The 14,350-nt window shown below is 39.6% G+C and overlaps 1 protein-coding gene across 2 annotated transcripts in view; it reads left to right on the forward strand.

Annotated features, from left to right (window-relative positions):
- The window catches only part of cnnm2b (cyclin and CBS domain divalent metal cation transport mediator 2b), a 58,416-nt gene that overhangs the window by 27,891 nt on the left and 16,175 nt on the right, over window positions 1-14,350 (forward strand). The window lies entirely within an intron of this gene.

The following is a 14,350-nucleotide window of genomic DNA, read 5'->3' on the forward strand; positions in this document are numbered from 1 at the left end:
CTTTAATAATACTATAACAAACTGGCCGCTCAGGTGGCGCCGCGGTAAAAACACACGGGATCTCGAATACATCGTATCGAGTCTCAGCTCTGCCTGCCGGCTGGGCTGAGCAGCCACATGAACAACGACTAGCCTGTTGTTCATATAGGGGTGGGATATTTAAAAAAAAAGCCTAGTAGAGACTCTCTCATAACTAATGCAATTACGATCTCTGCTGGCTGATTCATGGTGCCTGCTCAGAGACGGGAAAAGAGTGCTGTCAGGGTGTGTCTCTCCATACACAGTGCTGATCCACATTGCACTCGTCAAAGTGTAGATGACAAAATGCATACGGCTGCATGTTTTTCCACCACTGTTTCATAAATTGCAGGCCATTTAACCATGGAGTCTGTCATGATTTTGTTTGTAAGCAGTGATTTGGGATGATATAAAAAGCTCTTGGGTGATCGAATGGCAAGATGAATGTAAAGAAGAAAAAATTAATTAAATACACAGTAGTAAGAATAATGTGCCTTTAATACTTATTTGTATTATAATTTGGTCCAGTCTTTGATTTAGAGTCACATAAGTAATTTTCTTGATATGTGTTACTTAGCAAAGTACAACCACAAATCAGAAAAAAGTTGGGACAGCATGGAAAATGCAAATAATAAAAAAACACAGAGTTTCTTACATTTACTTTGACTTTTATTTGATTGCAGACAGGATGAACCTGAGATATTTCATGTTCTCTCTGCTCAACTTCATTTCATTTATTAATAAACATCCATTCCTGCATTTCAGGCCTGCAACACATTCCAAAAAAAGTTGGGACAGTAAAGCATTAACCACTTTGTAATGTTGCCATTTCTTTTCACCACACTTAAAAGACATTTTGGCACCGAGGATATCAAGTGATTTAGTTTCAGCTTTTATTTTGTCTCATTCTTCCTGCAAACACGTCTTAAGATGTACAACAGTACGCGGTCGTCGTTGTATTTTTTGTTTCAAAATTCTCCACACATTCTCTATTGGGGACAGGTCAGGACTGCAGGCAGGCCAGTCCAGTACCCGTACCCTCTTCTTCCACAGCCATGCCTTTGTAATGTGTGCAGCATGTGGTTTTGCATTGTCTTGTTGAAAAATGCATGGACGTCCCTGGAAAAGATGACGTCTTGAAGACAGCATATGTTGCTCTAAGATCTCAATGTACTTTTTTGCATTAATGCTGCCATCACAGAAGTGTAAATGACCTTTGCCAAGGGCACTGACACAGCCCCATACGATGACAGACCCTGGCTTTTGGATTTGTTGCTGATAACAGTCTGGATGGTCCTTTTCATCTTTCAACACGGTGTCCATTTTTCCCAAAAAAAACCTGGAATGCGGATACTGTGTGATGGTCCATCCTAGATGCCTCAGAGCCCAGAGAAGTCGATGCCGCTTCTGGACATGGTTAACATAAGGCTTCTTTTTTGCACAGTAAAGTTGTAAGTGGCATTTGTGCATGTAACTCTGTATTGTAGTGCTTGACAAAGGTTTGCCAAAGTAATCCCTCACCCATGTGGTTATATCAGCTATTGTTGAGTGGTGGTTGTTGATGCAGTGCTGTCAGCCTAAGGCGTTCAGCCTAAGATTGCACCTTTGGCCTTTATGCACTGAAATTCCTCCCGATTCCTTGAGATATGTCTCTGTAAGCCCAGGGTTTTTGTGTTGATTCCAGACCCATCGTGAATCAGGATAGAAAGGTTATTAAATATAAGATGAGATGAGATGAGATGAGATGAGATGAGATGAGATGAGATGAGATGAGATGAGATGAGATGAGATGAGATGAGATGAGATGAGATGAGATGAGATGAGATGAGATGAGATGAGATGAGATAAGATAAGATAGGCTTTTATTATCCCACAGGGGAAATTTGCATTGTTAGAACAGTAAAAGAGGCACAAATTTAGAAATATTAAGATATATATGTGTACATACTGTATATATAAAATAGAAAAAAAAAAGATATATAAAAAGCATATATAAAAAATAGCCATAAATAAATGGATTATAGAAAAGAAAACTGTAGAAAATTGACTTTGGAATGGAACATCCAATAAGCCCATGGTCACGTTTCCACATACATATAGAAATATTAATATATAAAAAGAAATACCACTGGGACAGTGGTAGCCTAGTGGGTAGAGCTTTGGGCTGTCAACCGGAAGATTGACGGTTCAAATCCAGGCTCTGCTATGCAGCAAATTTTGGGTCCTTGAGCAAGACCCTTAACCCTGTCTGCTCCAGGGGCGCCGTACGATGGCTGACCCTGCGCTTTGACCCCAGCTTCCAAACAAGCTGGGATATGCGAAGAAAGAATTTCATTGTACTGTAAAACTGTATATGTATATATGACACATAAAGTATCTATCTATCTATCTATCTATCTATCTATCTATCTATCTATCTATCTATCTATCTATCTATCTATCTATCTATCTATCTATCTATCTATCTATCTATCTATCTATCTATCTATCTATCTATCTATCTATCTACATTTGGCCATATAGTGCACTTTTTTGCCCTAAAAATTTGACTTAAAATAATTATTCAATGCATTCTGGGTCACCAAATTGTTTGTGCACCTTTTCAGTCACCAGGACTGACAAAGCTAAAATAACAACAACAGAAAAACTCCCATAAGATCAGATCCTACTTATTTATAGTGGAACTTACGCTATGGAAAAATATGACGAAGTGCTTTCCAGAAATAAAGCTGGGAATGGTGGAAAAGATCAAGTACTGAGTCTCTGAAGGGATGAGGGAGATGGAGATATTCTCAGAGCTGAGGTGCTATCTCACATTCTCTGTTATCTCACTTCCTCTCTCACTCTTTCACACACAGTACAATGTTGCTATCACTTAAGCACATAGGTGCTAATGATTAAATCAGTGTCGGCTGTATGTATCTTAATTGCATTACAAAACAAATGCAGCTTCAACGGAAAATGTATTTATTTCTAATGAGATATTGATTTTTCGTTTGAGAAAACAGCAGGCGGGATATAATGGGTTTAGGGTTGTATTACATAATGGCTCCCCTGATACACAACACAGTGTAAACTTGTATTGCCTGAGTCAAGTTTCAGAGCTCTGACTCATCAGAATTCCACTAGTGAGGAATGTATCTTCTCACAATCATTTTCAAATACTAAATTCTACACTCAAACCTTACATGTTATGTATTTAACTGCAACACAAGACTTTTTACATATCTTACACATGGTACAATTACTGACTGTTGCCCATTTGTTGCTTTGTAAATCTTTCCCACCACCTAAATCTTCGTATCCCACCCATCAATGGAAAGGGACTCCTACAGGACCCTCACATTTTCCCCTCCTCTGTTTATAGAGCCACTTTATTAAATACAACCACCTTATATACACATTAATTGGCCAATTTCTAAGACGTAACTACCATGTAGATGCTCACTGTTGAGATATGATTAGTAACTGTAGCCTGTATGTTGCTCTGTATATTTTGTCACCCCTTCTACCGCATCCATTAGTAAAAATTAGGGCTGTCACACGATTAAAAAATTTAATCGAGATTAATCGCGATTAAAGAACAAAATTAATCGCGATCAATTGCGATTACAATTTTTAATCGTGTGACAGCCCTAATATATATGTATTCATCTCAATTAATCGCAAACTAATAATTAAGCAAAATTTGAACAGTTATGCACATTGTTATTGCAAGAACGTGTTTACCAATAAAACATTAATAAAATATGATAAAATTATTAAATCTAAATTCATTGTAGAAAGCACATTATCTGACAAAAGTGAGGATCTTTTCCTGTTCATGACCCTGACACTGAAAACAGGTGCACCAACCACAATGTTTTGATCTAATATAAGGCATCAATAAAGCATCAAAACACAGATATGATTATTTCATAGATCTATTAAGAAAACTCTTTAATACTGTGTTTGTGCAGAAAGAATACTGGGAAACACTGTTCTAAATTACCATTTAAACACCTATAAATACCTGAAACAGTCAAGTTAGCAGACATTATCTATAAGTAATTGACTGTAGCTATATAAAAAAAGTGTTAATTTAAACAGTCCATGTAAACGCTTAGTCCATATAAATATCAGATACGAATGTATTTTTAGAAAACTACAAACATCACAAATATAAATCATGTTTATAACCATGATAGAATAACCTGAATAAACTGTAGAGATGAAACATCACACAGAGTTTCACTTTTTATCGGAGGGGGAGGAGGCAGAGCTACACGGTTTTGATGGACAGGTCTAGCAGCCAATGGAAATACTCGTTACAAAGCTTGCGTGATTTCATTCATCTTTTCATCAACACGTAAAAAAAGTGAAAACCGCTAAAAGTAGTTTATCATCGGACAGTTCATGCGCTTTACATCCTAATTAATCTGAAATACAGTTAATTACCACAGCGACACACATGTATGTGGCACAAACAGCCAAATAAAAATAGTTAGATTAAAAATTTTAATCTTGATTAATTTTTTTAATCGCGATTAAAATTGTAACGCGTTAATCGCGTTAATTAACGTGATTAACGACAGCCCTAGTAAAAATTAATTCCTTTAGGACCCCCAGTGACCAGATATTAATCCGGATGACTGATCTTTCACAAGGGCGGCACGGTGGCTCGGTGGGTAGCACTGTCGCCTCACAGCAAGAAGGTCCGGATCCTTTCTGTATGGAGTTGCATGTTCTCCCCATGTGGGTTTCGTCCGGGAGCTCCGGTTTCCTCCAATAGTCCAAAAACATGCAGTCAGGTTAATTGGAGACACTGAACTGCCCTATAGGTGAATGGGTGTGAGTATGTGTGTGTATGTACAGTGTATCACAAAAGTGAGTACACCCCTCACATTTCTGCAGATATTTAAGTATATCTTTTCATGGGACAACACTGACAAAATGACACTTTGACACAATGAAAAGTAGTCTGTGTGCAGCTTATATAACAGTGTAAATTTATTCTTCCCTCAAAATAACTCAATATACAGCCATTAATGTCTAAACCACCGGCAACAAAAGTGAGTACACCCCATAGTGAAAGTTCCTGAAGTGTCAATATTTTGTGTGGCCACCATTATTTCCCAGAACTGCCTTAACTCTCCTGGGCATGGAGTTTACCAGAGCTTCACAGGTTGCCACTGGAATGCTTTTCCACTCCTCCATGACGACATCACGGAGCTGGCGGATATTCGAGACTTTGCGCTCCTCCACCTTCCGCTTGAGGATGCCCCAAAGATGTTCTATTGGGTTTAGGTCTGGAGACATGCTTGGCCAGTCCATCACCTTTACCCTCAGCCTCTTCAATAAAGCAGTGGTCGTCTTAGAGGTGTGTTTGGGGTCATTATCATGCTGGAACACTGCCCTGCGACCCAGTTTCCGGAGGGAGGGGATCATGCTCTGCTTCAGTATTTCACAGTACATATTGGAGTTCATGTGTCCCTCAATGAAATTTAACTCCCCAACACCTGCTGCACTCATGCAGCCCCAGACCATGGCATTCCCACCACCATGCTTGACTGTAGGCATGACACACTTATCTTTGTACTCCTCACCTGATTGCCGCCACACATGCTTGAGACCGTCTGAACCAAACAAATTAATCTTGGTCTCATCAGACCATAGGACATGGTTCCAGTAATCCATGTCCTTTGTTGACATGTCTTCAGCAAACTGTTTGCGGGCTTTCTTGTGTAGAGACTTCAGAAGAGGCTTCCTTCTGGGGTGACAGCCATGCAGACCAATTTGATGTAGTGTGCGGCGTATGGTCTGAGCACTGACAGGCTGACCCCCCACCTTTTCAATCTCTGCAGCAATGCTGACAGCACTCCTGCACCTATCTTTCAAAGACAGCAGTTGGATGTGACGCTGAGCACGTGCACTCAGCTTCTTTGGACGACCAACGCAAGGTCTGTTCTGAGTGGACCCTGCTCTTTTAAAACGCTGGATGATCTTGGCCACTGTGCTGCAGCTCAGTTTCAGGGTGTTGGCAATCTTCTTGTAGCCTTGGCCATCTTCATGTAGCGCAACAATTCGTCTTTTAAGATCCTCAGAGAGTTCTTTGCCATGAGGTGCCATGTTGGAACTTTCAGTGACCAGTATGAGAGAGTGTGAGAGCTGTACTACTAAATTGAACACACCTGCTCCCTATGCACACCCGAGACCTAGTAACACTAGCGAGTCACATGACATTTTGGAGGGAAAATGACAAGCAATGCTCAATTTGGACATTTAGGGGTGTAGTCTCTTAGGGGTGTACTCACTTTTGTTGCCGGTGGTTTAGACATTAATGGCTGTATATTGAGTTATTTTGAGGGAAGAATAAATTTACACTGTTATATAAGCTGCACACAGACTACTTTTCATTGTGTCAAAGTGTCATTTTGTCAGTGTTCTCCCATGAAAAGATATACTTAAATATCTGCAGAAATGTGAGGGGTGTACTCACTTTTGTGATACACTGTATGTGTGTCCGCCCTGCGTTGGACTGGCGGCCCGTCCAGGGTGTTACTGTTTGCCTTGCGCCCATTGAAAAGCTGGGATAGGCTCCAGCACAAGTGACCCCCCTTTTTTGACCCTAATTGGATAAGGGGTTAAGAAAGTGAGTGAGAGAGTGCGTGATCTTTCACAGCACTGCAATGACCATAACTTGGTAGTGTTTGTTGTTCTGGTATGAGTGTATCAGGTGTAGCAGCGTTTTTGGGATCGACAGCTTTACATTACATTTACCTTTTCGCCATTTAGCAGACGCTTTTATCCAAAGCGACTTACAGTACTGTGACAGTTTATTATCTAAGCAATTGAGGGTTAAGGGCCTTGTTGAAGGGCCCAACAGTGGCAACCTGGCAGTCAATGCTGGGAGGATAACAGTGTTCCAGTCAAAAATATGAAGCCATCAGCTTCCTTTAAATAAAATTGTACATTGATGAAAGGCTATTTTACTTTTTAGGCATTTAGAAAACGCTTTTATCCAAAGCGACTTACAGAAATATGAGTGTTAAGAACTTTGCTCAAGGGCCCAACAGTGGCAACCTGGCAGTGCTGCTGGAGTTTTTAAATCTCACTCACTGTCCACTCTGTTAGACACTCCTACCTAGTTGGTCCACCCTGTAGACGTAAAGTCGGAGATGATCGCTCATCTATTGCTGCTGTTTGAGCATCATGTTTGAGGTAATCTTCTAGACCTTCATCAGTGGTCACAGGACGCTGCCCACGGGCGCTGTTGGCTGGATATTTTTGGTTGGTGGCAAATAATTTTCTCCAGCAGCACTGCTGTGTCTTATCCACTCATACCAGCACAACACACACTATCACACCACCACCAAGTCAGTGTCACTGCAGGGCCAAGAATGATCCAACACCCAAATAATGCCTGCTCTGTGGTGGTCCTGTGGGGGTCCTGACCATTGAAGAACAGGGTGAAAGGGGGCTAACAAGGCATGCAGAGAAACAGATGGATTACAGTCAGTAATTGTAGTGCTTCTATATGGTAAGTGGAGCTAATAAAATGGACAATGAGTGTAGAAACAAGGAGGTGGTTTTAATGTTATGGCTGATCAATGTATAACACCCCTAGCAGACAGATATTATTGGTTTAAATAGCAAACCAGGACCTGGAGATGGATTCCATGACTGAATTTGGGGTTAGTGTCCCAGCTGTGCATCATGGAAAATCTCTGTTTAGATTGTTTAGGTTTTGCCCATTGCTCTGTCTTCTGAAGGCTACCAAATGTCCATTACTGTCCTTCAAGTCGTATGGGTCACCCTAACCACATTACTCTTAAAAAAGATATAGATTTATTTATAAAAAGCCTAGGGGCTATGAATGAACACAATGTGCTCATGCTTTTGTTTCTCAACCCATCCTATTTCTTCAAAATGGAAAGAATGTGGCTATTCTAAAGGAAGCAGAGATAAGCAGATTATGTTTGTATATTTGTATAACTGGTATCATTTTAAAGTCTCCCTGGACCCATCATTAGTTCCTATTATATGGAATGGTATTGGTGGAATTTGTTAACACAATCTAAATGTCTATAATTTTCTAGTGGATTTTTAAGGGAAAAGATTTCAAAAGCATAATGTCTTACTTTAAACAGTCATGTCTCTATTTAAGCCCATATTAAGCCCATTATTCTCTAAAAATTAAGCCAAATTGTGTTAACATTTTAAAAACACGCTATTTTTTCATCAGTGATCATATGTTTTGAGATAACATTCAAACGGGACAATCCCAAATCAGAAAAAGTCGGGACAGCATGGAAAATGCAAATAAAATAAAAATGCTGTGTTCCTTACATTTACTTTGACTTTTATTTGATTGCAGACAGTTTGAACCTGAGATATTTCATGTTTTGTCTGCTCAACTTAATTTCATTTATTAATAAACATCCATTCCTGCATTTCAGGCCTGCAACACATTCCAAAAAAAATTTGTGAAGGGGGCAATTTAGGGCTACTAATGAGGTGAAAAAACTAAATAATGATGTGATTCCAAACAGGTGATGTCAACAGGTGATTGTAATCATGGTTTGGTACAAAAGCCTTTGATGAGCAAAGATGATCAGAGGATCTCCAGTTTGTCAACAAATGTGTGAGAAAATGATTGAAATGTTTAAAAACAATGAACCTCAAAGAAAGATTGAAAAGGATTTGCATATTTCTCCCTCTACAGTGCATAATATCATTGAGTGATAGCTCAGTGGTTAAGGTACTTGACTAGTAAACAGAAGGTTGCCGGTTCAAGCCCCGCCACCACCAAGTTGCCACTGTTGGGTCCCTGAGCAAGGCCCTTAACCCTTAATTGCTCATCGTGTTCGGCTCATTGTGTAAGTCGCTTTGGATAAAAGCGTCTGCTAAATGCTGTAAATGTAAAATGTAAATGTAAACCATTCAAGGAATCGGGAGGAATTTCAGTGTCGTAAAAGCCAAGGGTGCAAGCTTGAGCTGAACGCCCGTGATCCTCGATCCCTCAGACGGCACTGCATCAAGAACCGCCACTCAACAATAGCTGATATAACCACATGGGTGAGGGATTACTTTGGCAAACCTTTGTCAAGAACTACAATACAGAGTTACTACATGCACAAATACCACTTAAAACTTTACTGTGCAAAAAATGATGCCTTATGTTAACCATGTCCAGAAGCGGCGTTGACTTGATCTGGGCTCGGAGGCATATAGGATGGACCATCACACAGTGGAAACATGTACTGTGTATCAGATGAATCAGCATTCCAGGTCTTTTTTGGAAAAAAATAGACACCGTGTGCTCCGGATCAATGACGAGAGGACCATCCATACTGTTATCAGCAACAAGTCCAAAAGCCAGGGTCTGTCATGGTATGGGGTTGTGTCAGTGCCCTTGGCAAAGGTCATTTACACTTCTGTGATGGCAGCATTAATGCAGAAAAGTACATTGAGATCTTAGAGCAACATGTGCTGCCTTCAAGACGTCATCTTTTCCAGGGACGTCCATGTATTTTTCAACAACACAATGCAAAACCACATGCTGCACACATTACAAAGGCATGGCTGCAAAAGAAGAGGGTACGGGTACTGGACTGGCCTGCCTGCAGTCCTGACCTGTCCCCAATAGAGAATGTATAGAGAATTTTGAAACAAAAAATGCAACAACGACGACCCCGTACTGTTTGCACATCTTAAGACGTGTTTGCAGGAAGATTGGGACAAAATAAAAGCTGAAACACTAAATTACTTGATATCCTCGGTGCCAAAACGTCTTTTAAGTGTGGTAAAAAGAAATGGCAACATTACAAAGGGGTAAATGCTTTACTGTCCCAACTTTTTTTGGAATGTGTTGCAGGCCTGAAATGCACGAATGGATGTTTATTAATAAATGAAATGAAGTTGAGCAGAGAGAACATGAAATATCTCAGGTTCATCCTGTCTGCAATCAAATAAAAGTCAAAGTAAATGTAAGAAACTCTGTTTTTTTTTATTATTTGCATTTTCCATGCTGTCCCAACTTTTTCTAATTTGGGGTTGTAATTATTGTTACATGTTTATTTTCTACAACACCCATTTGGAAACATTGCATTCATACTTTATATCTTTGCTGTCATAACAGCCTCAAATTTTGTGGCATGGACTTCACAGGATGTTAAAAACATTATTTTGAGATTTGGTTTATTTGGTTCATGTCCTTTCATATCACATAAGTTCTATATTGAATTCATATGTGGTGATTGAGAAGGCCATTAAAGTACACTGAATTAATTGTAACGTTTATCATCCAGTTCTGTTGAATTTGACCTTATCATTTGAATATTGCAGCTGAACCTGTGATTTATCAGACTAAAGTATGGGCAACTAAGTTTTTCCAGTCTTAAACCGTCCAGTTTCTGTAAGCTTGTGCCAACTATAGCCTCAGATTCCTGTTCTTAGCCATTAGAAGTGAAACATTGTGTGAAATTTGTGCTAAAATGGTAATCTGCCCCAAAGATCAGTATGATTTTTCCCCAACAGCAAGACACTTTTCATAAAATAGTTGCTAACTAAATGCTTGTTTTATTCTGTGTATCATTCTGTTAAAACCCTTGTGTATAAAACCTAGTAGATTAACAGTTCTGACATTCCAAACCAACTTTTCTGGCACCAACAAAGCAAAGTCATTAGGATCGTAAAGCTCTTGACTCATCTCTGTATGATCATATGCATTAGGCTGCTGCCACATGACTGCATGATTAAAAGTGTAAAGGTGTTCTTAATGGTGGTTGGTTAATGTATACTATGTTGTGCTTTTAAACATCATACTTGTAAATTAGGAGCTTATAATGATGTTTTAAGGCAGCATCAGCTTGCTAGATAACCTAGCCATTGTAAGTAATTAACAAAATAATGGTCATTGTGTCAAAAATAAACTTGTGTGCCGCTCAGGTGGCGCAGCGGCAAAGTACGCTAGCACACCAGAGCTGGGATTTCAAAAATACATTGTATCGAATCTCAGCTCTACCATCCGGCTGGGCTGGGCGGCCACATGAACAACGTTTGGCTGTTGTTCAGGGATGGGAAAGCCAGACCAGGGTCCCTCATAACTGGTGCAATTAGGACCTTTGCTGGCTGATTGATGGCACAGAGTAGAGGAATAATGCGATCAGGGTGTGGCTCTCTGTGCACAAGGCTGATCCGCACATGAACTCACCTCGTGCAGGTGAAAAGAGGCAGTCGGTACTGCTCACGTGCTGGAGGGGGCGTGTGTCAGTTGCAAACCGTTTGTATTCTTCGTCCCCAAATTATTAAAAAGTGTAATTAATTGAAAAGCTGATTTTATATAGTCAGAATTGTTTTTGTTGTTAGACTAGTCAAGTCAGGTCAAGTCAAGTCAACTTTATTTATATAGCGCTTTTTAAAACTATATAAAATCAGCTTTTCAATTTATTACACTTTTTAATAATTTGGGGACAAAGAATACAAACGGTTTGCAACTGACATCGTTTTTTGTAGTTTTTTGTATTCAATGTTATTGTCCTCCCTGCAGAAGATGGGTATAGCAATTAAAGCTAAACAGCTATTTTACAACCCCAAATCAGAAAAAGTTGTGACTATGGAAAATGCGAATAATTAAAAAAAACTCGGGACAGTAAAGCATTTACCACTTTGTAATGTCGCCATTCCTTTTCACCACACTTAAAAGACGTTTTGGCACAGAGGAGACCAAGTGATTTAGTGTTTCAGCTTTTATTTTGTCCCATTCTTCCTGCAAACACGTCTTAAGATGTGCAACAGTACAGGGTAATTGTCACATTTTCCATTTCAAAATTCTCTACACATTCTCTATTGGGGACAGGTCAGGACTATCGGCAGGCCAGTCCAGCACAGGTACCCTCTTCTTTTGTAGCCATGCCTTTGTAATGTGTGCAGCATGTGGTTTTGCTTCGTTTTGTTGAAAAATTCATGGACATCCCTGGAAAAGATGACGTCTTGAAGGCACTGAAATTCCTCTCGATTCCTTGAATGGTCTAATGATATTATGCACTGTAGAGGGAGAAATATGCAAATCCCTTCCATTCTTTCTTTGAGGTACATTGTTTCCTGGATGCTGATTTGTACCAAACCATGATTATAATCACCTGTTGATATCACCTGTTTGGAATCACATCATTATTTAATTTTTCATCTCATTACTAGCCCTAAATTGCCCCCATCGCAAGTGTAGTACTGTAGTATCCAGTGTTCTGTTAAGAGTGCAACATTGTGACTGTTGGTTTTCAGTCCTTGGGTAAATTCAGCAAAACTGGAGTAACGACACAGTAACACACCACACTGTAGGTTTGTTGTTACTGCATTCGCCACTAAGTGCTTCCTATTTCCTACTATTGCAGCAAACGGTCATCTGCATGTAAACGGCCGTCTCTGAGAGAGCTCACGTCAGCTAACAGTGGGTTTGGTGAGAATACTGCCCAAGTGGAATGGAAACTTCATTTCAGGGCTAATATTAGCCTGGCCCTCTGGAAAATTCCTTTAAAATGATCACAAGCTGAGAAAAGGCAAAGTATTTGTTTAGCATTTTGCTTTAACAGCATTTGTAAATAGATTTTTTTCCTATGTTGATTTTACACAATTCCTGGGAAATAAAAATAGATAATTAAGAGATTTAACTGGTTTATCTGGTTTATGTCTGGTTTTGTTTCCTCTTGACTGGTTGGTTATTCCTGCTTTATTTGACGCCTGTATCTGTGAACTACTTGTATGCCCAAATATTTATATACAAAATAAAAATGCCAGTTTTAGTAAGAAAGTGTTATAAATGCTCCCCAGTGTTGTGTAAATAAATTAATTAAGGCACACTCAGAGATGGGAACCATAATCAGACTCTTGAACTTGTAGCATTAGTGGGGGTAGTGTACTATGTAATACAGTCACATGAGACACAAACCCACGTGGAGTTCTTTCCAAAAATGATTGTGGGTTTTCAGCTGTGTAAAAATATCAATACAGCTACAACTAATTTATATTTGTGGCATTTAGCAGACGCTTTTATTCAAAGTGACTTACAATTATGACTGAATACAGTGTGAACAATTGAGAGTTAAGGGCCTTGCTCAGGGGTCCCAACAGCAACTTGGCGGTAGTGAGGCTTGAACCTGCAACCAGTACCGTAACCACTGAGCTACCACCGCAATTAATGCATTGCTGCTGTAGAGAGTGCTAAATACAGTAGAATTAAGTTGTAGTGTGGCCTCTTAGTTACTGTCAATGAACATGATGGACTATAGTTGAGTATGGTGAATTTTCTGTGCCAATATAAAATAAGTCTAGTTTGACCACACATTAAAAAGTACATGGAACAGTGGTCTCTTGTTAACACTGAAAAGAAAAGTCAAGTGTTCACCTTATGCTGGATGGTAAAATGTCAACGTTTTTTAAACAATAAATGAACCATTATTAGTTGGTGGGTAATAAGCCTTAATTTACATTTTAGACATTTGTCAGACGCCTTTAACCAAAGCAACTTACAATTGTGACCATATACAATGCAGGCAAATGAGGGTTGGGACCCAAGGCTCAAGGGCCCAACAGTGGCATTGAACTAGTGAACCTTTCAGTTACTATTCCTGTACCCTACCCACTGAGCTACCACCACCCTTAATGTCAACAACACTTTAGGTCTTTCATTAATCCATTCTTTCATACCACTTCTTTCAAACATCATAGTGTTTTACTCATAATTAATCCAATCTATTCATTTATGTGGAAGAATGGATTTAGGTTTTTTATAAACTGTAGAAGTGAATAGCGCAACAGTGTTTCATAATTTATTATTGGAAGGAGAGATTTTACCCTCAACACTTCATAAATAAATAATTTAAAGAATAAAGAGAACAATTAATATTTTAAGGCTGTAGTAGGAATTTGTAGTAGATTACAAGTTTAAAATGTTACTGTTAGTAAATTTGTTTTGTTGGAAGATATCGAATTCGGTTGTCTGGAGATCATATGTTTACATTGTCAAAAAATCGGCTGCTCAGGTGATGCAGCGGTAAAACATGCTAGCACACCAGAGCTGGGATTTCGAATACATCATACCGAATCTCAGCTCTGGCATCCGGCTTGGCTGGGCAGCCGCATGAACAACGACTGGCTGTTGTTCACAGAGTGGGAAAAAGCCAGACAGGGTTCCTCATAACTGGTGCAATTACGACCTCTGCTGGCAGAGTTGGGGAATAATGCTGATCAGGGTGTGGCTCTCCGTGCACAAGGCTGGTCCGCATATGAATTCACCTCGTGCAGGTGAAAAGAGGCAGTCGGTACTGCTCACATGTCAGAGGGGGCGTGTGTC

The sequence above is a fragment of the Trichomycterus rosablanca genome, chromosome 15 (assembly GCF_030014385.1).
Source record: "Trichomycterus rosablanca isolate fTriRos1 chromosome 15, fTriRos1.hap1, whole genome shotgun sequence".
Lineage (NCBI taxonomy): Eukaryota > Metazoa > Chordata > Actinopteri > Siluriformes > Trichomycteridae > Trichomycterus > Trichomycterus rosablanca.